Below are 14,467 nucleotides of genomic sequence, written 5' to 3' on the forward strand. Positions count from 1 at the left end.
GGAGAGAGGTGGAGATATTTGTCTCGTTTCGGACCTGGGCTGGAAATCTGGGCCTATTTCCTTTGCTTAAGCCCATGACAATAGGCCCAATTAATGTTCACCATTGCTCTCTATAATTATTTTTTAAGAAAATTAAATTTTTTTCAGTTATACAAGTTACACATACTGTTACCACACTTTAATATCTAAAATTGAACTTTTGAATTTAATGATTTATAAATTTTTTTATTAAAGGAAAAATAAAATGAGTATGCAAATTTGAAATATAATAAAAGCAAATGTCCATAATTTTTTAAAAATTTTAAAATAATAAATTTAATTTTTTACAATTTTTTAGTTGTCATGCAGTGTAAAGATATAATTTTAAATATTTTTTTAATAATTATTTTTCTTTAAATATTTTGTAGTTTATATTCTCTTGCATTTGTATTATTTTAATCATATTTCTAATTACTATTTGATTTGAGAACAAAATTAACACGAGTGTGATTAGGTTTTAATTTAATTAGTTTGTTTTAATCTTTCAAAAACTAATCAAGTATGTTACTAATTTAATATCTAATTATTAGCTTATTCTCTCTTTTTTTTCTGTAAAATTTTTTCTCATATCATGTGATCATGTGATTTTGGATTTACAAAGATAAAAGTGATCTAATCTTATAAGATTCACCTTCTAATTACGTACGACCAATAATGGCGTGACACAATTTAATCAAAGATTGCTCTCCTACATTAGATGATAGATGTATCTAATCATTTCTTTCTAATGTTTTAATATGAAATATATAAAATATTAAATGTAAGGGTCAACTAATTGTCAAAGCGATGATTTCATTCGATATTGTTTGATGAGAAGTTTGAATAGGTGTATATTGGAAAAAAAAATCAATGAATAATCTTGGTCTTATTGAAAAATAGTGGGCATGTGGCCAAAGCTAAATTACGATTAATTCATGTCAGATGTCAAAGCTAATTATAATAAATATAGGTCATGAGACATAAGATACATTTAGGACTGCAAGCAAATCAAGCCACTCACAAATAGGTCACGAGTTCAACTGAATAAGAGCACGTTTATTATATAAATGATGAATTCTCAAATTCAATTTTTGGGCTCCTTTAATAAATGAGCTTAACTTGAGCAAGAATGAACTCAACTTGTAGTGACTCCAAAAAATAAATAAATAATAAATAATAATTATAATTATTAATTAATATTATTAATTAAATAATATATTAATATGATATTTTATATATATATATATATATAAACAATCCTTCCTGAAAAATTGAAATTGAAAATTTCAATTCTAGAGAGGCGCCCCCTAACGTCTCTCTTAGATGCCTCTCTCTCTCTCTCGCCATTTTCTCTCTCTCTCTCTCTCTCCTCAACTCACTTTCTCTCTTCTCGATTTCTCGGTGAAACCGGTGCCGATTGAAAAACGGAAAATATCCCTAGGTTCCAAGTTCAACCACCAACATTTTAACTAGAGTGGATTCGTCATTTGGGCGTCGTAAGCACCACTCCTGAGATAAGGTAAGGAGAATAGATTGTGTCAGACATATTTTAAAATATTCCCGATTAAATCTGAATATATGAATTTAATTATATTTATGTGATTTAAATATATGCATGGGCTTAGGGATATTTTGGAATTAGATTAAATTACATGGATTTTGTAGCGACCCGAATATTTATAACCTGCTATAATCATAAAAATACTCTCTGATACCAACTATAGCGCCCCGACCCGCCACGTGGGCTTAGAGTGCTAATAAAACACATAAATACTCTCTGATACAACACATATATACATAGCAACCCGCCCTAATCAGGGAATTCTGGGTGCATCTGTCATTACTGAAATTAAAATCATAGAATGGAAGATTTCTAAAACATCTAAACGCTTTACCATAGTTCTAACTATTCTCAAATACATACATTTAATTATCTATCTATTTAATACAATCCAACCAAATGACAAAATAAAACCACCGGTGACTCACTGGGTTGATCTAGTGCCCCAAAATGTCTAATCCCTGCCCCGTAGTATGCTAGGCACAATTCCTTGAAGGTCCTGAAAATGATTTGTATAATGGGGTGAGACACTTCTCAGTAAGACAGATTATGTTATTATCAGTGTGTGGCTAGCATGAGTTCTCGTGTGATTAAATATTTTCATAATTTAACTGTATATGAAAATTGGCATTTAAACTGTACTAATCAGTTTATCTGAAAATACATAATCTCCAAATAATAAACTGACGGCTCAATATAGCCCATTTATAGTAAATCACACTATCATCCTAGTGTGATTGTACTCCCTGCCAACATATAGCTACGGTACCATGCTCATAATATCATATTTTATATCCACAGGGCTCTAGAATCATATATGGAAATTTACATAATAAAAATTGTTTTATTCTCATTTCATATAAAACCCGTCATTTATTAACTTTCGGCCCTCGGCCGTCATATTAAATCTCAGCCCCTAGCCGTCATATTAAATCTCGGCCCCCGACCATCATATCAAATCTCGGCCCCCAGCCGTCATATCAAATCTCAGCCCCCGGCCGTCATATCATATCTCGTATTATCAGTAAAAACATTCTACTTATATATATACCATTTAGAAATTGTTCTCATGCCACACAATTTTTATCTGATAGATCAGAAATAAAAAAACTGACAGGGAAAAACATAAATTGCTGAAAATAGGGTCTAAGCATTTCCAAGGTTTTATTTAACTTAAACTATTTATTTTATAGAAAATAGGAGATTTCAAACCAATCATGTAAATTTTTCCTAAAACATATAATAGTAAAAACCATCCTTTTCATATATCCGATTCATTCAAAAATCACATATTGCAATTTAATCGGTCTATATTTCAAAATTAACTTATATAATATAATCCCCTTACTTGGCTTACTGGGAACCCTAAACCCCCGCTCTTCGACATTCAAAGATCGAAACCCTAAAATTACATTTTCCCCAAATTTATCAACTCAACTCACAACATATTTCTCATTTAGCATTTCCTATGTCTCATATACTCCAAATTAATAATAAAACCCTAAAATACCCTACTTACCCTGGTTTTGGAGTAGTTCCTTGAAAGCCCAAATCAAAAATCCGCTCGGTTAGACTTGTAAAGAAACGCCCCTAAATCCTCATGGCGACTTCCGATCGTCGATTCAGGCGACGAATGGCGAGAAATTGAAGAGAGAAGAAGTGTGGCCGCGGGTTAGAGAGAGAGAGAGAGAAATTATGTTTTCTTAATGAAGAAACAAACAAATTTTTATTTATAACCCCTTTGACCCGGCACAATTTTGTCGACAAAATGGGACCTTCGTCGATGAACCGTAGAAGGATGTTCCTCGACGAAAGAAGGGATTCATTGATGAACCATATGCTTGAAATTCATCTCGGTATCTCTTCGTTGACAACGCTTGAATTTCGTCGATGAACTACAGAAGGACATTCGTCGACGAAAGCAGGGGATTCGTCAACGAAACCTGTTGCTTGCCCTTTTATTAAATTTTCCTTTCTTCTTTTTCTTATTCATTTCTTTATTTTCCAAGTTCGGGTTTCTATACCTCGACAATCACATCACATACTGTATAAAATCAATTAAAGCATTCTATTCACAAATTCCATTTAAAAGATGTTCCCATGCCACACAATTTTCATTTGTTAACCATAAATAAAATAACCTGACTGTGAAAGACGTAAATTGCTGAAAACAGGATCTGAACATCTCTAGGGTTTTATTTAACTTAAACTACTATTTTATAGAAAATAGGAGATGATCAAACCACCCACATTAATTTTCCCAAAAACATATTCTGCATTTTAATCGATCCATATTTCACAAAATAACTAACATAAAATAATCCCCTTACTTGTTTACTAAGAAGGTTCCTACAACGCTCCTAAAATCCACCCTACGACGATACAGAGCCCAAAATCTTGAAACCACATTTCCCTAGTTTAATCAACTCAAATCCCAAATCATCAATCATTAACCATCCTCTGGCCCATACAGCCCATTTAACTAATTGCATGCTAAACAGATAGCCTATTTCTACCCTTACCTTAATTTTGGAGTGATGCTTGGAAAGAATCGAATAAAAAATTCACTCTGCTAGACTTGTAAATAATTTCTCCTAGATCCTAGTAGCGGTTTTCGATTGCCAATTCGGGCGACGAATGGAGAAAAAAATCGAAGAGAGAGAGTGAGGGGCGCAGGTTTAGAGAGAGAGAGGGTCACACCCCAAACCTGCGAATGAGTCCCTGGTGTGAATTTAATAACCTAACTTGTCTCTGTATCAATTAAAACATACATGATACTATACTGAATGAGGGTTTGACCTCGTAGGGCACACGTATATACATAACTAGAGTCTACGCTCCAAAATATAGTACGTACCTCGGGTGCCTACAAAACCCAACAATGACAGCCCGGTTACAAAATTTGTACTTACACAAGTACTATACGTAGCTAACCGACAACCACACTCCTGTTACGCTAAAACGCTAGTAACGGCTACTCGAAAGACTTGAAAAATATGTGTATAATCGGGGTAAGACACCTCTCAGTAAGGAAGAAACATGTTATATCAATGTGTGGCATACAAGTGTTATTTCAATGTAAAACATAACACGATACAATTCCAATACATACGATACAAAACATACGATCAGTGTCATCACACTCTTCGGCCAAAACCGGCCGCATTACACGGAGCACCCAATAGCCTAACATTAGCCAAAGCCCCACTGCGATATCATTGCCAATACAGTGTCAACTCACACCCATCGGTGACCAATCAGAACAAATAGGTGATATTTCACACCCTCGGATATAGAGTCGGACACTCTCGGCCGCGGTATTTAGCTGAGATATAGCATTTGCCCATGGTAATTAGCCGAGATGTGGCAATTTCACAAATCCTGGAACATTTTGGAACTCATGTTCCTATACCTCTCAACTTACGGTAATTAGCCGTCATGGTTGTTTCACAAAACTGGAACATTTTACATACAACGGTTTATTCCACACATATTTGGTATACAACAAATCATATCATTTTTAGTTCGAAAATATAGTTTAATACAAATATAGGTATGGTCATCTCAATATCACAGTTTTATACAACATACGATTTTCCAATAGAAATAGAGATGATACCCGAAACCCCCAATTTTTTCCAAAATAATAACCCGAAAATCCTATATTTTCTGCTGATAGATTTTCCCAAATAAGTAGCCAAATCACACATACAATCGTAAACTACATGTTTACCAATTCTGATTTAAAAAATAACTAATATAAATAGAATCCCCTTACCTTTAACCCGAAAACCACAACACGAACTCTACGGCTCCAAAACTACAAACCGAGTTCCCAAAACCTAAACAACAAAGAACAATATTTCCTTACAATCATATTCTCTACATATTTACCGAAATGAAAACGGATTAAGAGTCTTACCTCGATTTTGGGTCAAAACCTGAAAATCTTCGAAATGAAGATCCAATCTACTGTCCTCGAATAGATTCTCTTCCTGATCTACGTAGCAATGTCGGATCGTTGATTCTAGCCACAGACGGCCCAAAATCCTAGAGAGAGAGAGAGAGTGTTTGAGTTATATATATATAAAGAGAGAGAGAGAGAGAGAGAGAGAGAGAGAGAGAGAGAGAGAGAGAGAGTGAGAGAGAGAGACAGAGAGAGAGAGAGAGAGAGAGAGAGAGGATTTTGGTTTCTTCTTCATTAAGCAAGTGATTTAGATATTTATAACTTGGTTGACCCGACCAGACTCGTCGACTGATGTAGGACAATCCTAGGAACCCTAGTCCTACCAAAGACCCTCTCACAAATGCACACACCAGATACACTTTAAGATGGGAATTTAATTAACCGCAATGACCAATATAAATTATATGCGAGAACTACAGGTTGTGGAAAATTAAAAAAGTTATAGGATTCATGTAGACTTGTCCTTAAGGACCTAATCAAGTAGGATAAGATAATTTGAAAGATGGTAAATTCAAGCCTTAGAATTAAGCCTAAACATGCAAATTATATATTCTTAGAATAAGACACAATCAAGCATTCAAGTATGAAAATCTTTTGGACTTTGAAGAGTTTGTCTGCAGATATTATTCAAAGACATGCAATGGATATTTTGAAAAGGATAATGGAAGGTAAATATCATATTGGCTATCTAGGAGTTATTTTGGAAGTAATTGAAATGAGCTTACTGAAATTATTCGGAATGATGAACACAACACACTTGAACCTTGCTCGATATCTCGAATGGTGATTCTCGGCTTTTCTTGGGGTTGTGATTGATCTGCTTGACTGTTGAAGCACTAATCTCACAAAATAGCTACTGGAATGGTAATATGGAAAATGGATAATGATAATCTCGTGGCCTTTCACCACTCAATCTCCAAAGGAGAAGGGATGTGGTCTCTCACCACTCACTCATAAAGAGGGAACAAGCTTAAAGTTTAAGCACAAGGTAATAAATCTTGATTCATTTCAAAATACTTGATGTTCCTAATAACTTACATGCCCAGCTATATATAGAGATGTTGGAACAACCCTCCAACCATAAGTAAATAAAATATAACAAGTTTTGAATGGAAAATGATAAAATGAAACCAAAAAGTCAAAAATGTAAAATTTTCAAAACAAATAGTCTCATTCTTCGGCCTTCTAGACGTTCCATACTTTGAATTAGTTCACCTACCATATACCAAATTAAAGATATGAAAGTCTTCTTTGCAACACACTTTGAACCACTCCATTTGGACTTTTCTTGGGAAAGTTATGGCATATTTGGTGAGAGGTGTGCAGCTGTCCATGTGATGCAGAATTTCTGGACGAATGCCTACTGTTATTGGGCTACCAAGCCGTGCACAATTTTAATTTCATGGTTTTCCCTATACCCAAAGAAAGGTATGGGAGTATTCTTTCCAGCCCAATTCGAATCGGGTTATTTGGGCCTCTGTAGATGAAGTTATGCATTTTCTTGTACAGGTGCGCAGTTGCCTTCATCCCAGCAAATGCATCCACGTGACACCATCTTAGCGAATGTTATGTTTGGGGAATGTTGATCCCCATCATCGACGAGACGACGTCCTCGTCAATGGACCACAGAAGGAAGTTCGTCGACGCCAAGGTGGACTCGTCAACGAGCCTGAGATTTTAGGATTTCCCAAAATCCCTTGGTATCTCCTCGTCGACAAGCTACTGAATCTCGTTGTCGAGCTGCACAAGAGACTTCGTCGATGAGAAAAGAAGCCTTGTTGACGAACCCTGCTGATTTTTACCTTTTTAATTTTTAATTTTTATTCTCTTTTCTTATTTATTTAATACACCTATATTAGGTCGAGTTCTTACAAATAGAGAGGGAGATATTTAGTTTTCTTAGTCAAGAAGAAATTTTAAAACCTATTTATAACCCTTTGACCCGGCACTATTCATCGACGAACTACAGAAGGACATTCGTCGACGAACTACAGAAGGAAATTCGTCGACGAAAGAAGGGTTTGTTGATGAACCTTAAGTCTGATATTTTCGTGTCGTTCAGGATCTCTTTGTTGATGATGATTGAATTTCATTGACGAGACACAAAAGGTAACTCGTCAACGAAAACAGGGGATTCGTCGATGAGTCTTGCTGTTTGCCCTTTTAAAATTTTATTTTATTTTTTATTATTTATTTCCTTATTTTTCGAGTTCGAGTTTCTATAGATTTGATCATATTGGTGTTTTTAAATATGTTAGAAATTAAATTTAAATATGGAAAGTGGATCATACCCGCGTTTTCTTTAGAATTTAATCGATTAATGGGAGCGTGTGAGCCTAGGGATGTTAGGATAGTAATTATCCCGAGGTTGAGCTGATTAAACTAGGGTATGTGAACACAAAGATTTGTGCGAACACCCTAGGCACTGCTTTAGGATCCCTGCAGGCATTTCTCTAGGAATCAAGTAAGGGGATAGATTATATCAGGTTTTTTTAGAAAATTTATCGATTAAAATACAGTATTTGTTTACAGAAATTATATCTATGATTTTTTCTAGGAATTTAGACATTTAGAAATGGCATTGAATTAATGTATACTTTTGGGAAAACAGGCATTTTGAGTTGAGTAAACCCTAGAAGGAGATTTAATACTATTTTTCAGCGAAACATATTTTTCCCAAGCAGATAGTATATTTTAGAATAATACCCAAACTGTGTGGCCTAAGTATGAATATTTTATGGAATAGATAAGTATGTTAGATTATTTTTATGATTATACGGAACATGTGTAGTTTGATAATGATTTTTCAGAAAATGTTAAAAATATTACAGAAATTATGATATGACTAGCTTAGTCGGCCCAGTGTCGTGACAGTGTAGCCGACCTAGCACCGTGATCAGTTTAGCTGGCCTAGCACCGTGATAGATTAGTCGGCTTTATGCCGTGACAGCTTAGCCAGCCCATTGTCGTGACAGTTCAACCGACTTATGCTGTAATCAGTTATGATATTATAGTTTTTATACAGAAATTATGATATGACAGATTTTATGCAGAAATATGAAAATGAGATATGGTACAGTTATAATATATGAAATATACTATATGATATCAGAACCCTATTGGACTAGGTATGTTTGAGCACGATACCATAACTAGCTAGTAAGATCCGCGAAGTATTGCAGAGAGTAGGATACCCCCTATGTCCGGCCTGAGAAGTGTTATAGAGAGCAGGACGGGTTCGAATTAGGTTGGGTGTACAGATCAGTTAGTGCAACCACACTTTTTAGATAGAGTGTTGGTATTGGATAGTCAATTAGCCTGTGAAGTGTTGCGAAGAGCAGGATACCCCTTGGGTCCAGCCTGCGAAGTGTTGCGAAGAGCAGGATGGATTCGGACCAGGCTGGGTGGGCAATCGTACTTGTAAACTTTATGTTTGACTTAGCATGATAGACCGGCCACTGCTAAGTCTAGCCTACGGGCCGCACAACCCGGTCATGTGAGGTTATTACATGACGAGATTTATGAAGGTCCCAGGGAATGTTTTATGTATGTATAGATATATTAAACGACTTACTTACATAGAGGAATCTATTATGATAAAGTATGTTTATGAGGAAAAGCATGTATGTTGCTAAACATATAAGTATATATATAAGTACATATTTACATTATTTACCAGTTAATTATTTAAAGGTTATAAGTTATGCTACACCAAAACTCATATTGTCACACACTAACAATAATCTATCCCGTCTTATTGAGAGGTGTTTCGCCCTATAATATTTTAACATTTTAGGAGATCCAGGGAGCCGATCTTAGAAAGCTCTAGGCAGGATTAGTTAGTGGGGTTTGAAGATAGTACTGGTGAGACACTAGTATGTATATGTATATGGATACGTTTGGTATTACTTTTGACTATAGTATTATCCTGGTTTTTGGGAGACATGTGTATATATATGATATGGTGGTTCTAGAACTCTTGTATTGTATTCAGAATTTATATACAAGTTTTCGTTGCATGTTTTATTTGAGATATGGACAGGTCAGCCTAGTACCCACTTGGGGTTCAGGATATTATAGCATGGTATCAAAGTTTAATATGTGGAAAAAAATAATAATAATACAGCAGAATTTTTTCGGGTCGTGACACAACTAGTTTTGACGTGTGAGTAGCTTGATTGTATGTCAATTTGGCTCATTTAATAGGCTTAGGTTACACTCGTTTAGTGGTTAGTTTAATAAGGTCAAATAAAGTTTCCAGATTATGGTAAGCTTAAAAATGGGGACTCTTTGTGTGTGTTTTATTTAACTCAAACATTATAACCTAAATTTAGCGATAGCCCCAATGCCTAGGCCTATAAGCAATTCAATGGTGCAAAAAACCTCTAAGATAGTATCAATAAGAGTCTATTTTCACATTTCTACTTAACAAAATCTTAAAAGCCTTTTGCATCGTCGAGTGAAAGGTTATGAAAGAACCAAACTATTCGTGGGCGATAGTTCAACTTAGTAAGAACCATGGTTTTAAATAACGGCCGTTACGTAGCGTAACGACCGATATGTAACAAAAATCGAAGGCTCCGAAACCGATACGGGCCGATAATGCGGTTCGAAAAAAATTCACAGTTGTAACAGCCGTTACAGAGACGTAACGGTTGTTACAGAGACGTAACGGACCGTAATGGCCGTTACCCCAACGTTACACTTCGTAACGATCTGTTACGGACTGTCATATGGCCGACAACTTGTAGAAATCTGAATCCTAAAGGCTTTCTGCTGCAGTACTGCTTTCCCCCTATCCCAACCATTCATCTGCCATTCAATCTAAGTCAACATCCAAAGAGCAAATTGTAAAGTAAAAAACTTACCTTGAAATTTTGTTGGCCGAAGTAATAAGAAGGCTCCATTTCTTCGAAGCCTGAGAGTGAGCAGATCTACTCATCTTCCCAGCCTTCTAGGACTCAGGAATTGCAGACTTGCAGTTGTAGCAGCTTGGGGAGTCACCAACGACAGGTCTGCAGTAGCTCTACCGCCTCTGCGAGTCGTCGATAGCCTGTCGGCAGCTTCCTCCGCCAGTAGTTGCACTTGCCACCAGCCAACCCTTCGATTTCAGCTTCGGAGCTTGGAGTCATCGCTCATCGGCCATTCGTGCTTTGCAGCCTTCGCTCCTTCGAGGCTTTGAGGCTCCTCCGAGTCCCCTCCCCTCTCTCGGTCTCACTCAGACTCCCCAGCGTATGAGATAAGTTTTAAAAATTCTCAACACTCAACACCCACAACACTAAGTCTTAAACTTTTCATTATGTTTTTTTTTAAATTATATTTTGTTGTAAATTATGTTTGTTAAATTGAATTTAAAAAAAGAGTAATTTAATAACATAAAAAATTAGAAATCAATAACAATTATGTAAAATAAAATTTTCTTAATTTATAAATATTTTAATTGTCTTATATTTTTTGAAAGGTAATTATGAAAATTTAGTTTCATCACATATTTCCTGTTTATTAATATTTTTTAAGTTTTAAAACATCATTTTGACCTTAAATTTAAAATTAGGTAAAATAAATCTTTAATGATCTATTTTTTGTTTTTAGTTATCAAATAAAGTAAAAATTGATAACTTAATAAAAAAATTTTTAACCTAATAGTTAATGCATTAATAATTCTTATTTTTACTAATTACTACTAGAATTTTTAGAAAAAAATTATTTTAATTCATATACTGAGAAAATGCTTAAAAAGTTAAATAATCAATTTGTACTGTATGAATCTCTATTAGTGATGCTGTGATGTATATGAAAGTAGAGTAAAAGTCTTTTTCACTTTTAAAATTATAATGTTAATTTCTTATAGTTATAAATGAAAATAAAATCAAGTTATAAAAAATAATGAAAATATCTTTTTAAAGATAAAGGAATATACTTTTTTGTAATAAAATATCTAATATTTTATAATTTTTTTATTTAAATATAAAAATAATAAACATTACTTATTATTTTTAATCAAATATTATATTTTATTTTTACGTAATAAGTATTTAAAATTAGAAAGACTATTTAGTACTTATTATTTAATATTTACTAAATTACTAATTATATTATTCCTGTCATTTTTGTAGAAAGGTTGTAACTTTGTATTTTCTCTATGTTTTGTGTAGAAATCATCAAATTAAGTCTATCAATATGTCACGTGATAGAGGAAATGAGAACTTACCTAGTGAGGATATTGGATGGCAACAACGAAATGAAGCAAACTTGAGTTTATTCAACTATGTATTTTCATAAGGATGGAGAGATGATTTCCAATCTCAATCTCAAAAAATATATGCAAATTATGAAGACCCTCCACGTCATTCTTTTTGGTGATGACATGTGTTATGTTATAAATTTGTAATATTGTATTCATGTATTTTCAACTATTTATTGATATTTGATATTAATTACTTTTTAAATTCATGTATGTGTAATGTGTATATTGAGTATTGAGTCTATTGATTCATTTTTAGTAACTTTATGATTTTAATTAATTGATTCTTACATTTCTACATCTTTTTACTCATTAAAGTAATGTAAACTATAAAAAAATATGTTTTTTTTTTGTAAACAACGCACTAAAATTAATATAAAAATCATAATGCCTATTAAAAACATTTGTAGGTTGAATGAAAGCATTCAAAATTCATTAAAAATCATGTATTAATGGATTTCATGCTTATTTTTCAATTTTGGCATGGTTGTGCGTGCGTGAAAAAAATGCACGACCGTTACGCCCACTTCCTATTACGTAACACCCGCGTCTCCCACGACCCGCGACACCCGCGACCGTTACACGACGTTACCTGCGACCGCGATTTTGAACCATGGTAAGAACTCATGAGCTAATTCATATGCATAATAAACAAGTTTAACTATGTCAAAACTTGGTTTCATCTTCAAATTTAGTTAAAAATTTAATCAAAATATTTGAATTATGAAAAATCTCAATTCATCTCGATTCACAATATGGTGCCACGTGGCACACCCACATACCACCAATTAAACTCATATAGGTATATAAATATTTTAACATCCAAACAAAGGTATATTCCCTTACATTATAGCCCCTATTTAGGGTTAATTTTTTTTAATGGTATTTAGGATTATGAGAATAAAAATCCTATACAATGTTTAGCTTGTCAAGCACATTTGTTTAGTCATTTATTTTTTGTCATATTTGGATGGTGGAAGGAGCTTTTGGGGGATTGAATGGGTAGTCAAGTTCATTCCAGCCAAACAATTAATAAGTAAAATTTAAATAAATTTTGATATGAGTTTATTCATTTATAAACGAGTGGATGAAATATATATCGATTTTATTTAATAAATAAATTAGGATAAAAGATACTTATCTCCACTCAAGTTTGAAAAAAGATATTAACTATTTATGAGATTTCAAAAATCTTATAAATCTTTTTTTAAGATTTCATAAATCTCACAGATCTCCCATAATATTTGATTTTTGTGACATATATATCCTTAAAATATTTTGCCTTTTTGACAAATATAAGAGGAGGTTTGCGCCTTATTTGCAAATCTCAAGAGAGACAAATATGACTAACCGGAAATTGACTGGCCTTACTCTTTCGAGAAGTGGAAGGGGGCAAAGATGCTATACTAAGTTTTATTCTGAGGACATGCATGCTCCCATAATGGGTAACGATGTCAATCTTAAGAATGTGTGAGATGAGAAATGGAAAACGTATTCAAAAGGATCGTTATTTTTTAAAAAAAAAATTATTAACTTTATATATTTTAATGTACTTTTAAAAAAATAAAAGTTTTTACTTCCATTATTATAACTTTATACTAAACATGAGCATGAAAGTGAGAATGAGAATATTCTTTCCTTTCTAATTTGATTCTATACTTGTAACCAAACATTGGAATGTAAATGGTCATTTCATTATATTCCTCATTCCATTTCATTTTTTGTCTACCAAACATTGGAATGTGATCGTACTCTAATAAAAAAAATTGTATGATTTTGGCATGGAGCACACTCGATATGAGTATATAAGACTAATGTTGAACAAATCAAATTTACTTAAATTTAACCTTTTAACTTCATTATTAAGCATTTATAGATCAACAAACTACAACTTATTTGTTACTATTAGACAATTATACAATAGAAAATTTCATTCCTATCTTTACAACTATTAAAACATATTAGATTTTTGTGATATTTATTCATAAATTATTTCATGTTATTTTTTAAAAAATCTTGTACCGAAATGTGCAACAATTATTACGGAAAAACACAGAGTTAGATAAAGCAACAAAAAGACCCAAATTTAACATGGTTAAGCAATATGTCTAGGAGTGAGCGGTGACTGAATTTTACTATAGAAAAATAGAATTACATCATATGTATTTATACTAACCCTTAACGATACAGAGATATTAGAAAAAATTTCTCAAATACCCTTGTACCGTACCGTGGGGACAATTTGAAAAAAATAATAATTTGCATTTGATTTTGATCTCCATCATTTAAAATTTTTTGTCCATACTAACATTTTCAAAGATACTATTTTATACTAACATTTTCATATATATGAGATGATTCTTTTTTGTTTCCATTAAAATTAGCAAATTCTCAATTCCCCACACAAAAATAATTATATTTATTTAGAACGAACTAATCATATCATTATGGTACATACTTAATTGAATTTTTGGGGGGAAGGGGAGGTGTTGTAAGTTAGTAAGGTGGAGGCGTTTGCAGAGAAGCAAAACCCACACGTACGAATTTTTTGCCGGCTGCTGCTGCGAGGGCAGCGTCGTACGTACGTACCACCATCCGTTTCCATAATTTTCATCACATGATAAAATACCCAATTTGTCATAATTTTTTAAAAAAAAATTTAATTTATAAAATAACA

This window comes from Malania oleifera, chromosome 2 (genome assembly GCF_029873635.1).
Source record: "Malania oleifera isolate guangnan ecotype guangnan chromosome 2, ASM2987363v1, whole genome shotgun sequence".
Taxonomy (NCBI): domain Eukaryota; kingdom Viridiplantae; phylum Streptophyta; class Magnoliopsida; order Santalales; family Ximeniaceae; genus Malania; species Malania oleifera.